The following is a 17,537-nucleotide window of genomic DNA, read 5'->3' on the forward strand; positions in this document are numbered from 1 at the left end:
ACACCGGTGGAGTAGTTGGCTATAAATGCACTACTCCCATCCAAGACTTGGGGCACAACAGCATCTGTATAGAGAGCCGTGACTCAGGATAAAGGGAGTCCCTGAAGTAGGCTACAGCTGTCTGCCATACAAGGAGAGTTGTTAGGAACATCTGACAGGAGGAACTTCAGAGTACCACGGTACTGGAGCTCTTCACACTAAAAGGCGCAATTGAGGAGTCGTTCAGGAAAGGAACATGTTGGCGGAGTGTTGGAGAGGAGAAGCCTGACTTGCCCGGGAGGTTGATTGAGTCTCTGCCCCGGAGGACACGGCACGGAGGCAGGCACCAGTGTGTACCTCGAACTGTGAGTAAAGCTTTGGAACTACAAGCCCTGGTGTCTTCCATTCAATTGTGCGCCAACGCCGCCAGCAGTGCTACATCTGGGTACCAACATTCCTCACACCGCCTGCGCCTATACACTGCCCTGGGGTTACAGCTTCACCTGTGGGGAGCTACACCATCTATGCTGCAACACACCATCAGCCCCAGAGGATCTGCACGCAGCGTTGGCTTAACATCTTGCTTGCCAAACACCACAGGTGGCGTCACGAACTATTCCATTCCACTTAAACTACATTAACTACAAACTACCATTGATTTGGGCGCCCAGGGCCATGGACCGGGTCACCGCCGCTGTGACACATCCCACTGACACCGGCCCGGTACCGAGTACCCCACAGCCCTGGGACGGAGGGCAACCCAGTAACACACAGGATAGGATTAGATACACAGCTCAGCAGACAGTATCACACAGGATAGGATTAGATACACAGCTCAGCAGACAGTATCACACAGGATAGGATTAGATACATTAGATACATGGCTCAGGAGACTTTATCACACAGGATAGGATTCGATAGACGGTTCTGCAGTCAGTATCACACAGGATAGGATTAGATATACAGCTCAGCAGACAGTATCACACAGGATAGGATTAGATATACAGCCCAGTATCACACAGGATAGGATTAGATACACAGCTCAGCAGTCAGTAACACAGGATAGGATTAGATACAAGGCTCAGCAGACTGTATCATACAGGATAGGATTAGATACACAGCTCAGCAGACTGTATCACACAGGATAGGATTAGATACACGGCTCAGCAGACTGTATCACTCAGGACAGGATTAGATACATTGCGAAGCAGACAGTATCACACAGGATAGGATTAGATACACAACTCAGCAGACAGTAACACACAGGATAGGATTAGATACACAGCTCAGAAGACTGTATTGCGCAGGCTAGGAATAGATATGGGTCGCCCTCCTAGGGCTGTGGGGTACTCGGTACCGGGCCGGTATCAGTGGGATGAGTCACAGCAGCGGTGACCCGGACCGTGGCCCTGGGCGCCCAAGTAATAGGGGAAGTTGTGAATGGTAGAATGTAGTTAGATGAATACAGTTGTGGCCAAAAGTATTGACACCCCTGCAATTCTGTCAGATAATACTCCGTTTCTTCCTGAAAATGATTGCAAACACAAATTCTTTGGTATTATTATCTTCATTTAATTTGTCTTAAATGAAAAAACACAAAAGAGAATGAAGCAAAAAGCAAAACATTGATCATTTCACACAAAACTCCAAAAATGGTCCAGACAAACGTATTGGCACCCTCAGCCTAATACTTGGTTGCACAACCTTTAGCCAAAATAACTGCGACCAACCGCTTCCAGTAACCATCAATGAGTTTCTTACAATGCTCTGCTGGAATTTTAGACCATTCTTCTTTGGCAAACTGCTCCAGGTCCCTGATATTTGAAGGGTGCCTTCTCCAAACTGCCATTTTTAGATCTCTCCACAGGTGTTCTATGGGATTCAGGTCTGGACTCATTGCTGGCCACCTTAGAAGTCTCCAGTGCTTTCTCTCAAACCATTTTCTAGTGCTTTTTGAAGTGTGTTTTGGGTCATTGTCCTGCTGGAAGACCCATGACCTCTGAGGGAGACCCAGCTTTCTCACACTGGGCCCTACATTATGCTGCAAAATTTGTTGGTAGTCTTCAGACTTCATAATGCCATGCACACAGTCAAGCAGTCCAGTGCCAGAGGCAGCAAAGCAACCCCAAAACATCAGGGAATCTCCGCCATGTTTGACTGTAGTGACTGTGTTCTTTTCTTTGATTGCCTCTTTTTTTCTCCTGTAAACTCTATGTTGATGCCTTTGCCAAAAAAGCTCTACTTTTGTCTCATCTGACCAGAGAACATTCTTCCAAAACGTTTTAGGCTTTTTCAGGTAAGTTTTGGCAAACTCCAGCATGGCTTTTTTATGTCTCGGGGTAAGAAGTGGGGTCTTCCTGGGTCTCCTACCATACAGTCCCTTTTCATTCAGACGCCGATGGATAGTACGGGTTGACACAGTTGTACCCTCGGACTGCAGGGCAGCTTGAACTTGTTTGGATGTTAGTGGAGGTTCTTTATCCAACATCCGCACAATCTTGCGTTGAAATCTCTTGTCAATTTTTCTTTTCCGTCCACATCTAGGGAGGTTAGCCACAGTGCCATGGGCTTTAAACTTCTTGATGACACTGCGCACGGTAGACACAGGAACATTCAGGTGTTTGGAGATGGACTTGTAGCCTTGAGATTGCTCAGCTTCCTCACAATTTGGTTTCTCAAGTCCTCAGACAGTTCTTTGGTCTTCTTTCTTTTCTCCATGCTCAATGTGGTACACACAAGGACACAGGAAAGAGGTTGAGTCAACTTTAATCCATGTCAACTGGCTGCAAGTGTGATTTAGTTATTGCCAACACCTGTTAGGTGCCACAGGTAAGTTACAGGTGCTGTTAATTACACAAATTAGAGAAGCATCACATGATTTTTTGAGCAGTGCCATTACTTTCGTCCACCCTCTTTTTTATGTTTGGTGTGGAATTATATCCAATTTGGCTTTAGGACAATTCTTTTTGTGTTTTTTCATTTAAGACAAATTAAATGAAGATAATAATACCAAAGAATTTGTGTTTGCAATCATTTTCAGGAAGAAACTGAGTATTATCTGACAGAATTGCAGGGGTGTCAATACTTTTGGCCACAACTGTAGTTCGTGACGCCACCTGTGGTGTTCGGCAAGGGAGGCGTTAAGCCGACGCTGCCGTCAGATCCTCCGGGACAGATGGTGTGGTGCAGCAATGATGTTATAGTCCTCCACAGGCAGGGCTGTTGTCCCAGGGCAGTGTATATGTGGAGACACTTAGATGGTGTAGTGTTTGGTGCAGGGGATGTAGCAGTGCCAGGCGGACGGACACAGGAAGGAATGGAGGACACAAGGGCATGTAGTTCCAAAGCTTTACTCACAGTCTGTAGTGCCCGCTTCTGTGCCGTGTCCTCCAGGTCAGGGACTCAGTCAACCCCCAGGCAAGATGGAATGCTCCCTTCCACGCTCCGCCAACTTATGTGCCTTTTCTGAACATCTCCTCTATTGCGCCTTTAAGTGTGAATATCTCCTAGTACTGAGTTACACTGGAGTTCCTCCTGACAGATGTTCCCAAGAACTCTACTTGCACGGCAGACAGGTGTAGCCTGCTTCGGGGACTCTCTACACCTAAGTCCCAGCTCTCTATCCGTGTTGCTGTTGTGCCCTCAAGTCTTAGATGGGAGTAGTGCATTTACAGCCCACTACTCCACCGGTGTCTGCTGCAGAACCATTAGTGTCCATACAACCTCGGGGACCGGGCCCCGGCCTTGCGCTTAGAACTTCTAGGCAGGGTTCTTCCTCTAACCCGCGTCCTCTGTGTTCCCTTTTACTCCTACGTTCCGTACTTGTCTTTCTCTCCTATGGAAGCTCAGGCTTCAGTTCTATGTTTTTCTCCTTCTTTACTTTCCCATGCCAGCTGGCTCAGATCACTGAGGCAGCTGCAGCACTCCTTCCTCCATCCCTCTTCCAGGGATCCCCACTCCTCTCCGAGTGGTTTCCTCTCTCAGACTCTCTGACTGACTGACTCACCGACTGACCTGTAATCCTAAACCATCCCGCTCTTTTATGTATTCTCAACTCCACCCACCTCCCAGCACGTCTAGTGTTCCAAGCAGGGAACCACCAGAGGTGCTCTGCTTCTCTCTAAGCAAGGAGCCGCAATGTGGTTTTGCTGAACTACTCTATTGTGTGGGGAGTGAGTGTTGGAGCGTGGTCAGGAGCTTCCAACTTATCTGGATGGTGGGGCACCACACCTTAGGAGAAGGTGCAGTACCTCTGTGGCGACTGAGCCTCAGGGGCGCCACAGATACATGGCTCAGAAGACGGTAACACACAGGATTGGATTACATACTCGGCTCAGCAGACAGTATCACACAGGATGGGATTATATACACAGCTCAACAGACAGTATCTCACAGGATACGATTAGATATACAGTCAGTAACACAGGATAGGATTAGATACAAGGCTCAGCAGACAGTATCACACAGGATAGGATTAGATAGCTCAGCAGACAGTATCACACAGGATAGATTAGATACATGGGAAAGCAGACAATATCACACAGGATAGGATTAGATACACAACTCAGCAGACAGTAACACACAGGATAGGATTAAATACACAGCTCAGCAGACAGTATCACACAGGATAAGATTAGATGCTCGGCTCAGCAGACTTTATTACGCAAGATAGGATTAGATACACGGCTCAGCAGACAGTAACACAGAGGATAGGATTAGAAACACGGCTCAGAAGACAGTAACACACAGAATTGGATCAGATATTCGGCTCATCAGGCAGTGTCACACAGGATAGGATTAGATACACAGCTCAGCAGACAGTATCACACAGCATAGAATTATATACACAGCTCAGCAAACAGTAACACACAGGATAGGATTAGATACACGGCTCAGCAGACAGTATCACACGGGATAGGATTAGACACACAGGTCAGCAGACAGTAACACACAGGATAGGATTAGATAAGATACACAGCTCAGCAGACTATCACACAGGACAGGATTAGATACACAGGTCATCAGACAGTAACACACAGGATAGGATTAGATACACAGCTCAGCAGTCAGTATCTCAGTATCACACAGGATAGGATTATATACACGGTTCAACAGACCGTATCACACAGCATAGGATTGGATACACAGGTCAGCAGTCAGTAACACAGGATAGGATTAGATACAAGGCTCAGCAGACCGTATCACACAGGATAGGATTAGATACATGGTTCAGCACACTGTATCACACAGGATAGGATTAGATACACAGCTCAGCAGACTATCACACAGGATAGGATTAGATACACAGCTCAGCAGTCAGTATCTCAGTATCACACAGGATAGGATTATATACACGGCTCAACAGACCGTATCACACAGCATAGGATTGGATACACAGCTCAGCAGTCAGTAACACAGGATAGAGTTAGATACAAGGCTCAGCAGACAGTATCACACAGGATAGGATTAGATAGCTCAGCAGACAGTATCACACAGGATAGGATTAGATACATGGCAAAGCAGACAATATCACACAGGATAGGATTAGATACACAACTCAGCAGACAGTAACACACAGGATAGGATTAGATACACAGCTTAGCAGACAGTATCACACAGGATAGGATTAGATGCTCGGCTCAGCAGACTGTATTACACAGGATAGGATTAGATACACGGCTCAGCAGACAGTAACACAGAGGATAGGATTAGATACACGGCTCAGAAGACAGTAACACACAGAATTGGATTAGATACTCGGCTCAGCAGACAGTATCACACAGGATAGGATTAGATACATGGCTCAGCAGACAGTATCACACAGCATAGAATTATATACACAGCTCAGCAAACAGTAACACACAGGATAGGATTAGATACACGGCTCAGCAGACAGTATCACACGGGATAGGATTAGACACACAGGTCAGCAGACAGTAACACACAGGATAGGATTAGATAAGATACACAGCTCAGCAGACTATCACACAGGATAGGATTAGATACACAGGTCAGCAGACAGTAACACACAGGATAGGATTAGATACACAGCTCAGCAGTCAGTATCTCAGTATTACACAGGATAGGATTATATACACGGCTCAACTGACCGTATCACACAGCATAGGATTGGATACACAGGTCAGCAGTCAGTAGCACAGGATAGGATTAGATACACAGGTCAGCAGTCAGTAACACAGGATAGGATTAGATACAAGGCTCAGCAGACAGTATCACACAGGATAGGATTAGATACATGGTTCAGCAGACTGTATCACACAGGATAGGATTAGATACATGGCTCAGCAGACAGTATCACACAGGATAGGATAAGATACAAAGCTCAGCAGACAGTATCACACAGGATAGGAATCGATACACGGTTCAGCAGTCAGTATCACACATGATAGGATTAGATACACGGCTCAGGAGACAGTATCCCACAGGATAGGGTTAAATACACAGCTCAGCAAACAGTATCACACATGACAGGATTAGATACACAGCTCAGCAGACAGTATCACACAGGACAGAATTAGATACACAGCTCAGCAGACAGTAACCCACAGGATAGGATTAGATACACGGCTCAACAACAGAATGTGCCAATGGAGAGGATGTTTTCATTCCAAGAATTCCACTCATTCCATCTGTAACGATAATGTAAAATATGACATAAGATTTCCCTGATTATCACATTTTCTGGAACATTCCAGACTCTTTTATTCACATACTGAACTCTGCTATGCCAGTTGTGAGAGCTTGACCCCCCTTCCTTTCCCCCATGCCTGCAAATTTCTGCTCACTCACAGCCTGACACTGTCCACCCCCCTTGCTTCCTTCCCCCTCAGCCTGCACACACCCTCAGTGTAACCTGAGATACCAGTGAATAATTTCCCTCCTCAAAGGAGGGAGCCCCTTTGACTTCCCATAGACAATAATGAGAATCTATTCATTTGGTCATAAAACGATGTGAGGTTGTGCTAGAAAAATGAAAACTACATATTTGGAACGTTCTTCGACAGAACTATTTAGCCTGTGCTTTTCCCAGTTCTATCTTCAACGGAATCCGGGAAGTGGATTCCTGCGCAGCTGGGGCAGCTCGATGCTTTATGTTTTGTTTTGAATGAACACCAGTGACAAGCTGAATAAGATGATACTATGTGCGTTTCTATATGAGGTACCATCTGCGAGATATGACTATTACAAGTTTTCAGAACCAGATCTGTAACTCTGAGCTAGGTAAGGGAGCTGGAAAACCAGCCCCTTTAGTGATGTCACAAGCCCAGGGGTATAAGTCACTTTCACACAGGACAGCTCTCATTCTAGACTGGGAAGCTGCTGCAACCAGATCTCAATGCATTGTTACGTCTGGCTCCTCCTACCAGCATGGTTCTGCCTAAGATGATCTAAGCAATACGTGAGTTTTATTTTTTCTCTTAATCCCCTTTTATTTGTATTTGCATTGTACATATTTCGATGTCTCATATTGTAAAAGCTTTTTATATCTTCTGTAAACACTGCCTGTACTTTGGGAGTAAAGTATAAAATTATTAGTTCCGTCTCTATGCTCTATGACTAATTCATGTGCCTAAAAGTTAATTACGCTACTAATTTGGGTTGGCTTCGTACCCCTTTATTAATTTTAAATATCAATATAGAAATCGGGAGCTGGTGTCAGCGAAGTGTGTTTTGGTTAGGTGGGTAGCGCTGGCAGTGACGGAGCGGGTTTTATAAGCTGATTGTCTGGCTGCGGCCAGAGCCTTTATAATTCCCTTGCTGCAGCGTGCCTAATAGCCAGCACACAAGTGGCCTGTCTTGCGACTAATTATGCTAGCTGCAGTTCCCTGACTGACCTGAGGGTAAAGGGGCACCGGAGAACAGCAAGTTCCAAAGCAGAACCAAAAGTGGGATATACGTAAATCCCTGCAGTTCGTGACATATTGTGGCAGCAGTGGGATACCTACAATAAGTCCCTACGATAAATTGTTAGAGCAAGCAAGACTAGCTTGCTGTTTTCATCACATTGCCGGCAGTGGTGGGATAACTAAGATAAGCCCTCCTGCACATGTGATAGCCGTGTGAGACCAAAGGTCATACAACCCCTGATCGTGACAATTTGGTGGCAGAGTGGTGAGATCATAGAGCATTAGTGATCTATTTTGAGCAATCATTCCTCTCACTAAAGACTTGCACGGTTCTTCCGAGGACTCTGCAGCAAAAGTTTTGGAGAACGGACTCAGTGTTTATTAGTCCTGAGACAATTGTGTGTACTTGTGATTACCCCCTCCCTTCTCTTTGTTTTTCTATCTTATCTTTTATTTGGCAACCATAGCTATGTGGGGAGAATCCTAATATAAGCGGCTGAACAAAGACGGCCCTGTGCACGTCAAACCAGCTTGACGCCGCCGACAAAAGCAGAGAACAGTTGATCGTGGCACTGGTGCAATGTGAAGAGAGGCAGGACCATTCCCAGGGCCCAGTGGACACAGAAGGCAGAGCCCATGCCGATGGTGCAGCCACAGCGGTCCAGCTGGTGCCGGCCGGCCTTACCTGCAGCCAGGGAGCCGTGGACCGCTATCTGGAACACTGCCCCGCTGAAGATACGAACAGAAGTCAGCTGCTGATCCAGCAAGCGCTGGAGAGAGCTGAGAGCCAAGCTGAGAGAGCTGAGCACCAAGCAAAGGTTGAAAGAGCCGAGCACTGAGCCCAGAGAGACCACGAACTGGAGGTGCTCCGGCAGGGGGGAATACTCTCCACAGCCTGGAGCCGCAAGCCCAACAGCGCTCAGAGTCCTAAACCCCGGCCAGAGCATTTTCCCATGATGGAAAAGGATGGGGACTTGGACATTTTTCTGCAGGCCTTTGAGAAAGCCTGCAGACAGTACCAGCTGCCTATAGAACAATGGGCCAGGTACTTGGTCCCAGGGCTAAAAGGCAAAGCTCTGGAGGCGTTTGCTTCTCTCCCGCCAGAAGACGATGACAACTACGGTGCCATGAAGCAGGCCCTGATCGCCAAATACTGGCTAACCCCTGAAGTATACCAAAAGAAGTTCCGGAACCTCCAACGTGGCCCACACGACAGTTATAGTGATGTGGAGCAAGGACTCAGGACCCACTTTGACCAGTGGATCCACGGACTGTCAGTAAACACCTTTGAGCTGCTGAAAGACCTGATCAAAGACCAGTTCTTACATATTTGCCCAGCTGAGGTCTGACAGTTCATACTGGACCGAGAGCCAACAGATGCCAACGAAGCAGCGCAGATCGCCGACACCTATGAGGCCAACCGGAAACCGGAGACACGGAAGCCAGTCACCACCAGCTGAAGAGGGGATAAGCCTGCAATCAACCCCAGTGCCCCTGCCAGCTGACACAACGGAGGCCCTGTCCCATTTGCCATCGCCAGGCCTACATCAGACCCTTGCCAGTGTTTTCTCTGCAAACGGACTGGTCATATCAGTACCACCTGTCCAGAGAGGCAGAAGAAGCCCCCAGTCAAGCCCTCTGGGCCCAACGCCTCTGTTCTTTTGGTGGGTGGGGTGGCTGGGAGGATTGATGACAACGTGCAGCACGTCTGTGTGGGGACCAGTCTCGCTAGAGGCCTCAAGGACACTGGGGCCGAACGAACCCTCATCCGACCTAGACTGGCGACCCGTGAATAGATGATTGATAGGAAAACCATAACTGTCACCGGGATTGGGGGCGTCTGCTGCCCCTTGCCGATGGCCCAGGTTTTTCTTGATTGGGGTGCCGGGAGCGGGGTGAGGAAAGAGGGGGTGTCTGACAAGCTGTCCACTGATATTTTGTTGGGGACTGATTTGAGGAGGATGGTTGCATACTACGTCCCTGACACCCATCCCCAACCTGATTCAAAGGGTAACGCTAACCCTGATGATGATGGGAGGATGAATGTGTTACCTGACAATGCCTTATTCAATAATGATGCCTATGATAACAATTCTTTTCCTAGGAATGATGCCGATAGTGATGTAAAGGTGCCAACTGAACCTTATAACCATTTTTCTGAGAAGGTTGATGTGTCTACAGGTACAGGAGTGCTCAGCTACCTTGCTCTGCAGATTGAGAGGGCTGAGGAACCCCTAACAGGAGCAAGCGACGGTGCTCAAGGAAATGGGGAAGTGCATGGGAATCGTGAGGAAGGTGATGCCATGCCACTGACCAGTGCCACCGAGGAAAGTAACTGGCCCATAAGTAGCACTGCTCCTGAAATGTTGGGGGAGGTAATGCCCATAGCAGTGCCGGCTGATGGGTCTGTTGAAATCCCAGGGGAGACAGCCTATGTAGCCGCTGTCACCCGCGGTCAGAGTGCCCGGAATACAGGTAGCGCCCTGCCTTCTAGACACTCCTCTGCTACAGGAGTCACTGAACCAGAGGGGGATCCAGAGCAGGTCCCAGAGGGTCCCAGTGAGGAGGGGACCTTGACGTCACTTCTGGCTGCCTCCAGCCAGGAGTTCCAGGCCGCTCAACGCTCAGATGCGAGCCTGGAGAAATTGAGACACCTCGCCGAGACGCCCACCTCCATGACTGATAAGGAAAAGGTGTTCTGGGAACGAGGAAGGTTGTACCAGGAGACAATACCTGGAGAATCCCAAAAGGAGTGGTTGAGGGAAAGAGAGCTGGTCGTCCCCTATCAATTTAGGGTTGAGTTGTTACGGATTGCCCATGAGATTCCACTTGCTGGACACTTGGGGATCAGCAAAACAAAGGCCCGGCTGTTTCAACACTTCTATTGGCCCAAGAAGGGGACAGACGTGACCGAATACTGACACTCCTGTACCACCTGTCAAAAAGTGGGGAAGGTGGGGCCTGCTCTTAAGGCTAACCTGATCCCTTTGCCGATGATAGAGGAGCCTTTCCAGAGAATCGTGGTGGACATTGTGGGCCCACTGGCTGTCCCCAGCAGCTCTGGAAAGCAATACATTCTCACTGTGGTAGACTACGCTACGCGGTACCTAGTGGCAGTAGCTCTGTCCTCAACCAGGGTGGATAAGGTGGCAGATGCACTGGTGACCATCTTTTCAAGGGTAGAATTTCCCAGGGAGACGCTTACAGATCAAGGGACCCAATTCATGTCTCGCCTAATGGAGGCTCTCTGTGAGAAAATGCAGGTGAAGCACCTGGTATCGAGTGCGAATCACCCACAGACTAAAGGTTTGTGTGAACGCTTCAACGGTACCCTCAAACAGATGCTCCGCATGCTGGTTGAGACCCAAGAGCGCGACTGGGAGTGGTACCTCCCACACCTGCTATTCGCTTACAGAGAAGTTCCACAAGCCTTGACGGGGTTCTCCCCCTCCGAGCTCCTGTTTGGCAGGCGAGTCCGGGGACCCCTTGGGTTTGTAAGAGAATCCTGGGAAGATGAGCCAAACCCCACTGAAGTGTCCATCGTGGATTATGTCATGCGCTTCCGTGACAAGATGCAGACTTTGACGCAGTTGGTGCACGACAACATGGTCCAGGTTCAGACTGAATCGGAGCACTGGTACTACCAGAAAGCCCAGGAGCGGACCTACCAGGTGGGTCAAAAGGTGTGGGTGCTGGTCCCCGTACCAAAGGATTAGCTTCAGGCAGCCTGGGAAGGCCCATACGTTGTCCACCAACAGCTCAACCCGGTCACCTACGTGGTCACGCTTGACCACGCACGGGGTAGGCGCAAGGTCTTTCATGTCATCATGATGAAGGCTCATCACGAACGTGAAGCCTGCATCCTACTGGTCTGCAACCTGCCCAAGGATGGGGAGGAAGACCCCCTCCTGGACATGCTGGCCCAAGCCAAGGCCGGTGGGCCCATCGAGGACATGGAGTTAAGTGACTTGCTAACCGTACCCCAGCAGTAGCAATTGTTCGCCACACTAGGACTCTTCCGGGCCGCGTTCTCCAACCGACCTGGATGGACTGAGTTAGTGGCCAACGAGGTGGACACCCGGAATCATGCCCCACTACGGCGAACACCATATCGGATCTCTGAGGAGGTACAGCAGGTTATGCCCAAGAGATCGATGAGATGTTACAACTGGGGGGTGATTTAACGGTCCAAGAGTGCGTGGGCCTCACCTGTAGTCCTCGTGGCCAAAAAAGATTGGACCACCCGGTTCTGCGTGGACTACAGGGGGCTCAACACCATCACAACCTCTGATGCACACCCAATGCTGCGCATCGAGGATCTGTTTGAGCGGTTGGCGAATGCAAAGTACATATCCATCATGGATATGAATTGGGGATACTGGCAGATTCCCCTGAGCCCTGCGGTGCAGAAGAGCTACGCCTTTATCACCTCCTTTGGACTGTACGAGTTCACAGTCATGCCCTTAGGCATGAAAAATGCCCCTGCCACATTCCAGCAGATGGTCAACCACCTGCTTCAGGGACTGGAGAAGTGCGCCGTGGCGTACCTGGACAACACTGACATCTTCAGTTCCACCTGGGAGGAACACCTTCAGCACCTCCATGAGGTGCTCAAGCGTATTCACCAGGCAGGTCTGACCATCAAGCCAGGAAAGTGCCAAATGGGCATGAGCAAGGTCCACTACCTGGGACACTGGGTAGGTGGGGGTTCCAGAGCCTGATAAAGTGGACGCAATCGTGTCCTGGCCCACCTCCAGGACCAAGAAACAGGTGATGTCCTTCTTGGGCACTGCAAGGTACTATAGGCGGTTCGTACAGCACTATAGCGCCCTTGCAATACCCTTGATGGAACTCACCAAGCAGAAGCTACCCCAAACAGTCGGCTGGACAGACAGCTGCGAGGTGGCCTTCCGAGCTATGAAAACAGCCCTGTGCAACTCTCCAGTGTTGAAAGCAGTCGACAGCAGTCGGCCATTCCTGGTACAGACAGACGCCAGCGAGTTTGGCCTCAGTGCTATGCTCAGCCAGGTCGACTCAGGGAACCAAGAGCACCTCGTGTTGTACCTGAGCCGGAAACTTCTGCGAGGGAAGTGGCATACTCCACCGTCGACAAGGAGTGCCTGGCCATGGTCTGGGCACTGCAACGTTTGCAGCCCTACCTGTACGGGCGCACCTTCATGGTGGTAACCAACCACAACCCTCTGAGCTGGCTGCATAAAGTGTCCAGAAAAAAACAGAAGGTTGCTACGCTGGAGCCTTGCCCTCCAGCAGTACGACTTTACCGTACAACACAAAAAGGGCAGCGAGCATGAAAATGCCGATGGGTTGTCCCGCCAGGGCGAACCCGCTGAGGTGTGCATGGCAGAGTACCGATGGGTCCTGCCTCCTTAGCTCACTCTAAAAGGAAAGGTATAATGATAATGTAAAAAACGACGTAAGATTTCCCTGATTATCACATTTTCTGGAACATTCCAGACTCTTCTATTCACATACTGAACTCTGCTATGCCAGTTGTGAGGGCTTGACCGCCCCTTCCTTTCCCCCATGCCTGCAAATTTCTGCTCACTCACAGCCTGACACTGTCCACCCCCTTGCTTCCATCCCACTCAGCCTGCACACAAACTCAGTGTAACCTGAGATACCAGTGAAGGATTTCCCTCCTCACAGCAGGGAGCCCCTTTGTCTTCCACCATGTGAGGACTTCCCATAGACAATAATGAGAATCTAATCATTTGGTCATAAAACGATGTGAGGTTGTGCTAGAAATATGAAAACTACATATTTGGAACGTTCTTCGACAGGACTATTTAGCCTCTGTTTTTCCCAATTCTAGTTTCAATGGAATCTGAGAAGTGGATTCCTGCGCAGGCGGGGCAGCCCGATGCTTCGTGTTTGGTTTGGATGAATGCCAGCAGCAAGCTGAATAAGATGATACTATGTGTGTTTCTATACAAGGTGCCCTCTGCGAGATATGACTATTATAAGTTTTCAGAACCAGATCTGTAACTCTGAGCTAGGGGAGGGAGCTGGAAAACCAGCCCCTTTAGTGATGTCACAAGCCCTGGGGTATGTCACTTTCACACAGGACCTCATTCTAGACTGGGAAGCTTGTTATGATTGAGTCACCGTAGGAGGCAGACACAAAAATAGAAGCTACATCCAGAAAACCAGAGAAGTTGGCAACTATCAGATTGCAGACCCCTGAACCTATCAACACAACTAGCAGTAGCCGTGGGGGGTTCCTACGGTGCCCTAGACCCCTCGATCACAGCCGGAGAGCTAAATAGCCTAAAGACAGAAAGGGAAATCTAAACTGCCCCAGAGCAGACCCCAAAGTAAAAGGCAGCCCCCAACATATAATGACGGTGAAGCAAGATGAAAAAACACTCACACAGATAGAAAAATAGGCTGAGCAAACGATGGGGCCCAAGCTAACTAAACAGAACAGGAAAGGAAGGTTGCTGTCTGCAATCTGCCAAAACCTATCAAAGACATAAGCCAACAAGCTGATATGGAAAAAGACCCTGAAGCAGCTAGGCTTCAAAAACTAAATCAGCACTCAGGTATTTTCAGAAGACAGAGCTAAAGGAATTCAGCTCACCCCAGCAGGGAATGGCAGAAATCCAGAAAAACAAAGCAAAACAAAGTCAAAGCACAAATGCAAAAGGCCGAGCAGAAAACTTAGCTTTAGAAGAGCAGGAATTCAGACTGGTCTCCAAGGATCCCACAGAGAAATCACCCGCAGGGCAGAAGGGCGTTGGCAGCCTTATATCCAGTCAGTAACTCCACTCAGCCAGTCATCATCATTAGGCTCAGGTGTATGATAATCAGGCTCACTACCTTTCTTTACCAGAAGAGGGAGTTCCTCGGGCCTCAGTAGTGAAGGGGAAAATGAACTCACAACAGAAGCTGCTGCCATCAGACCTCAATGCATTGTGACATCTGGTTCCTCCTACCAGCATGGTTCTGCTAAGATGATCTAAGCAATACGTGAGTTTTATTTCTTCTCTTAATCCCCTTTTATTTGTATTCACATTGTACATATTTCAATTGTCTCATATTGTAAAAGCTTTTTATATCTTCTGTAAACACTGCCTGTCTTTTGGGAGTAAAGTATAAAATTATTAGTTCCGCCTCTATGCTCTATGACTAATTCATGTGCCTAAAAGTTAATTACGCTACTAATTTGGGTTGGCTTTGTGCCCCTTTATTACTTTTAAATATTAATATAGAAATCAGAAGCTGGTGGCAGCGAAGTGTGTTTTGGCTAGGTGGGTAGCGCTGGCAGTGACTGATCAGGTTTTATAAGCTGATTGTCTGGCTGCGGCCAGAGCCTTTATAATTCCCTCACTGCAGCGTGCCTAATAGCCAGCACACAACATGTGGCCCGTCCGGCGACTAATTATCCTTAGTGCAGTTCCCTGACTGACCTGAGGGTAAAGAGGGCGCCGGAGAGCTGCAAGTTCCAAAGCGGAACCAAAAGTGGGATATACATAAATCCCTGCTTTTCATGACATATTGTGGCAGCAGTGGGAAACCTACAATAAGCCCCTGTGATAAATTGTTAGGGCAAGACTAGCTTGCTGTTTTCATCACATTGCCGGCAGCGGTGGGATAACTAAGATAAGCCCCCCTGCACATGTGATAGCCGTGTGCAGCCAAAGGTAATACAAGCCCTTTTCATGACACCATCTGATTTGCCTTTTGATTTTTGGCATTTGCAATGTCCATTAACAAGGCTCAGGGACAGTCCTTGAAAGTAGTAGCGATCTATTTGCAATCTCCATGCTTTTCTCATGGTCAACTTTACGTATCCTGTTCAAGAGTTGGAACTGCCAAAATCTGTTAATTTTTATACCGAAAGGAAAAAACAAAAATGTTTATCAAAAGGCTCTTGAATGAGTTGAAAATAAAATACTATCAACACTTAGGTAATCATTTAGTTAATTTGTGTTGCAAATCTGTAGTGTTGAATATATGATGTCAAATGTTTTTATGTGAAATATAATCATTATAATTTGCTATAACTAACCACAGTTAGCTACTATGCCTGGGCAACGCCTGGCTCTTCAGCTAGTCCACACATAAAGTAACTCTTAGAAACATTTGATGATCTGGATGCACAGGGATATGATAATATGCATCATTTAAGCCTATGACTGCCATGTAGCAATTGTGAGACAGTAGCTTTATGGCCATGCTTATTGATCGATTCCATCTTGAATGCCTGATATGTTATCCATCTGTTTAGGTTCTTAAAGTTGATGATGGTTCTGAACGAACCGTTTGTTTTTGTTTTTTTCAAAATAAGGGGGATTAAAATCCCCTTCCTTTTTCTTCTTCCAGAACCTCGCATAAAACCTATTTACTTATCAAGCCCAAGACCTCCGTCTCCAAGGCTAATTGTTCCTCCATTGACCTCCTAGGGGTGTCAGTATGAAGGTCTGATGAGGCAACTGACAAAAATCTATCTTCAGGCCACCTCTTACAATATCCAGAATCCAGCTGTTGGAAGGCATGTTTTCCCAGGCTTGGATGAAGAGGGAAAGCCTTCCCCCCACTTGTACATTGGTGTCATTAAGAAGATTTTTTGCTCTCTGAAGAGTTACCTATGAACATAAATCTGGGTTCTTTCCTACTCCTGGACTCCCATTTTCTTATATCTCGCTGTGGACGTCCTCTATTATATCTTTTCCTCTGAAAGGAACGTCTCTTTGTATCCACTGCACAAAAACTGGAAAATCCCTTCTTTTTATCTTCAGCTTTTTCTAAGATATTCAAATCAACAATGTGAATCCAGACACTCACCACTGTCCAGAGCACATAACATGAACCATGAAAACAATTGGTTTCGTTTAAAATATTTTTTTTATTAATTAATATTAAAAATTAATGAACCAATTAACGACAAAAATCACATATCAGATGCCTCAATAAAAAGGGGAATAAAACCACCATGCAGTACATACATTTATAGATAAATGGACCATCCAACATAAATGTAATACATTATTTTTAGAAAAAAATGTTTTTTAAGGAAAATTGGAAAAAAAATTATTAAATTAATAATGTATCTTTATGTTGGATATCTTCTAAAGGCCTATACACAAATGAAACCATGAATCAATGTGCAAAATACATAAAAATTATCTTTTGTGCTTAAAATTATCACATAAAGACATCTACTAATAAGTGAATAAAGGTTTATGCACAAGATCCCTATAGACAAAATTTTACATGTTGAAAAAGAATAGGCAGAGAATATATACGCAGGGTCTCTATGGAGACATTTATTAAGCAACAGAGGGAGCCACTCGGAGAGGAGTGGGGATCCCTGGAAGAGGGATGGAGGAAGGAGTGCTGCAGCTGCCTCAGTGACCTGAGCCAGCTGGCACGGGAAAGGAGAGAAGGAGAAAGACATTGAACTGAAGCCTGAGCTTCCATAGGAGAGAAAGACAAGTACGGAATGTAGGAGTAAAAGGGAACACAAAGGACGTGGGTTAGAGGAAGAACCCTGCCTAGAAGTTCTAAGCGCAAGGCCGGGGCCCGGTCCCCGAGGTTGTATGGACACTAATGGCTCTGCAGCAGACACCGGTGGAGTAGTGGGCGGTAAATGCACTACTCCCATCTAAGACTTGAGGGCACAACAGCAACACGGATAGAGAGCTGGGACTTAGGAGTAGAGAGTCC

This window comes from Dendrobates tinctorius, unplaced genomic scaffold (assembly GCF_039654945.1).
Source record: "Dendrobates tinctorius isolate UK_male_01 unplaced genomic scaffold, ASM3965494v1 ptg000265l, whole genome shotgun sequence".
In the NCBI taxonomy this organism is placed as follows: domain Eukaryota; kingdom Metazoa; phylum Chordata; class Amphibia; order Anura; family Dendrobatidae; genus Dendrobates; species Dendrobates tinctorius.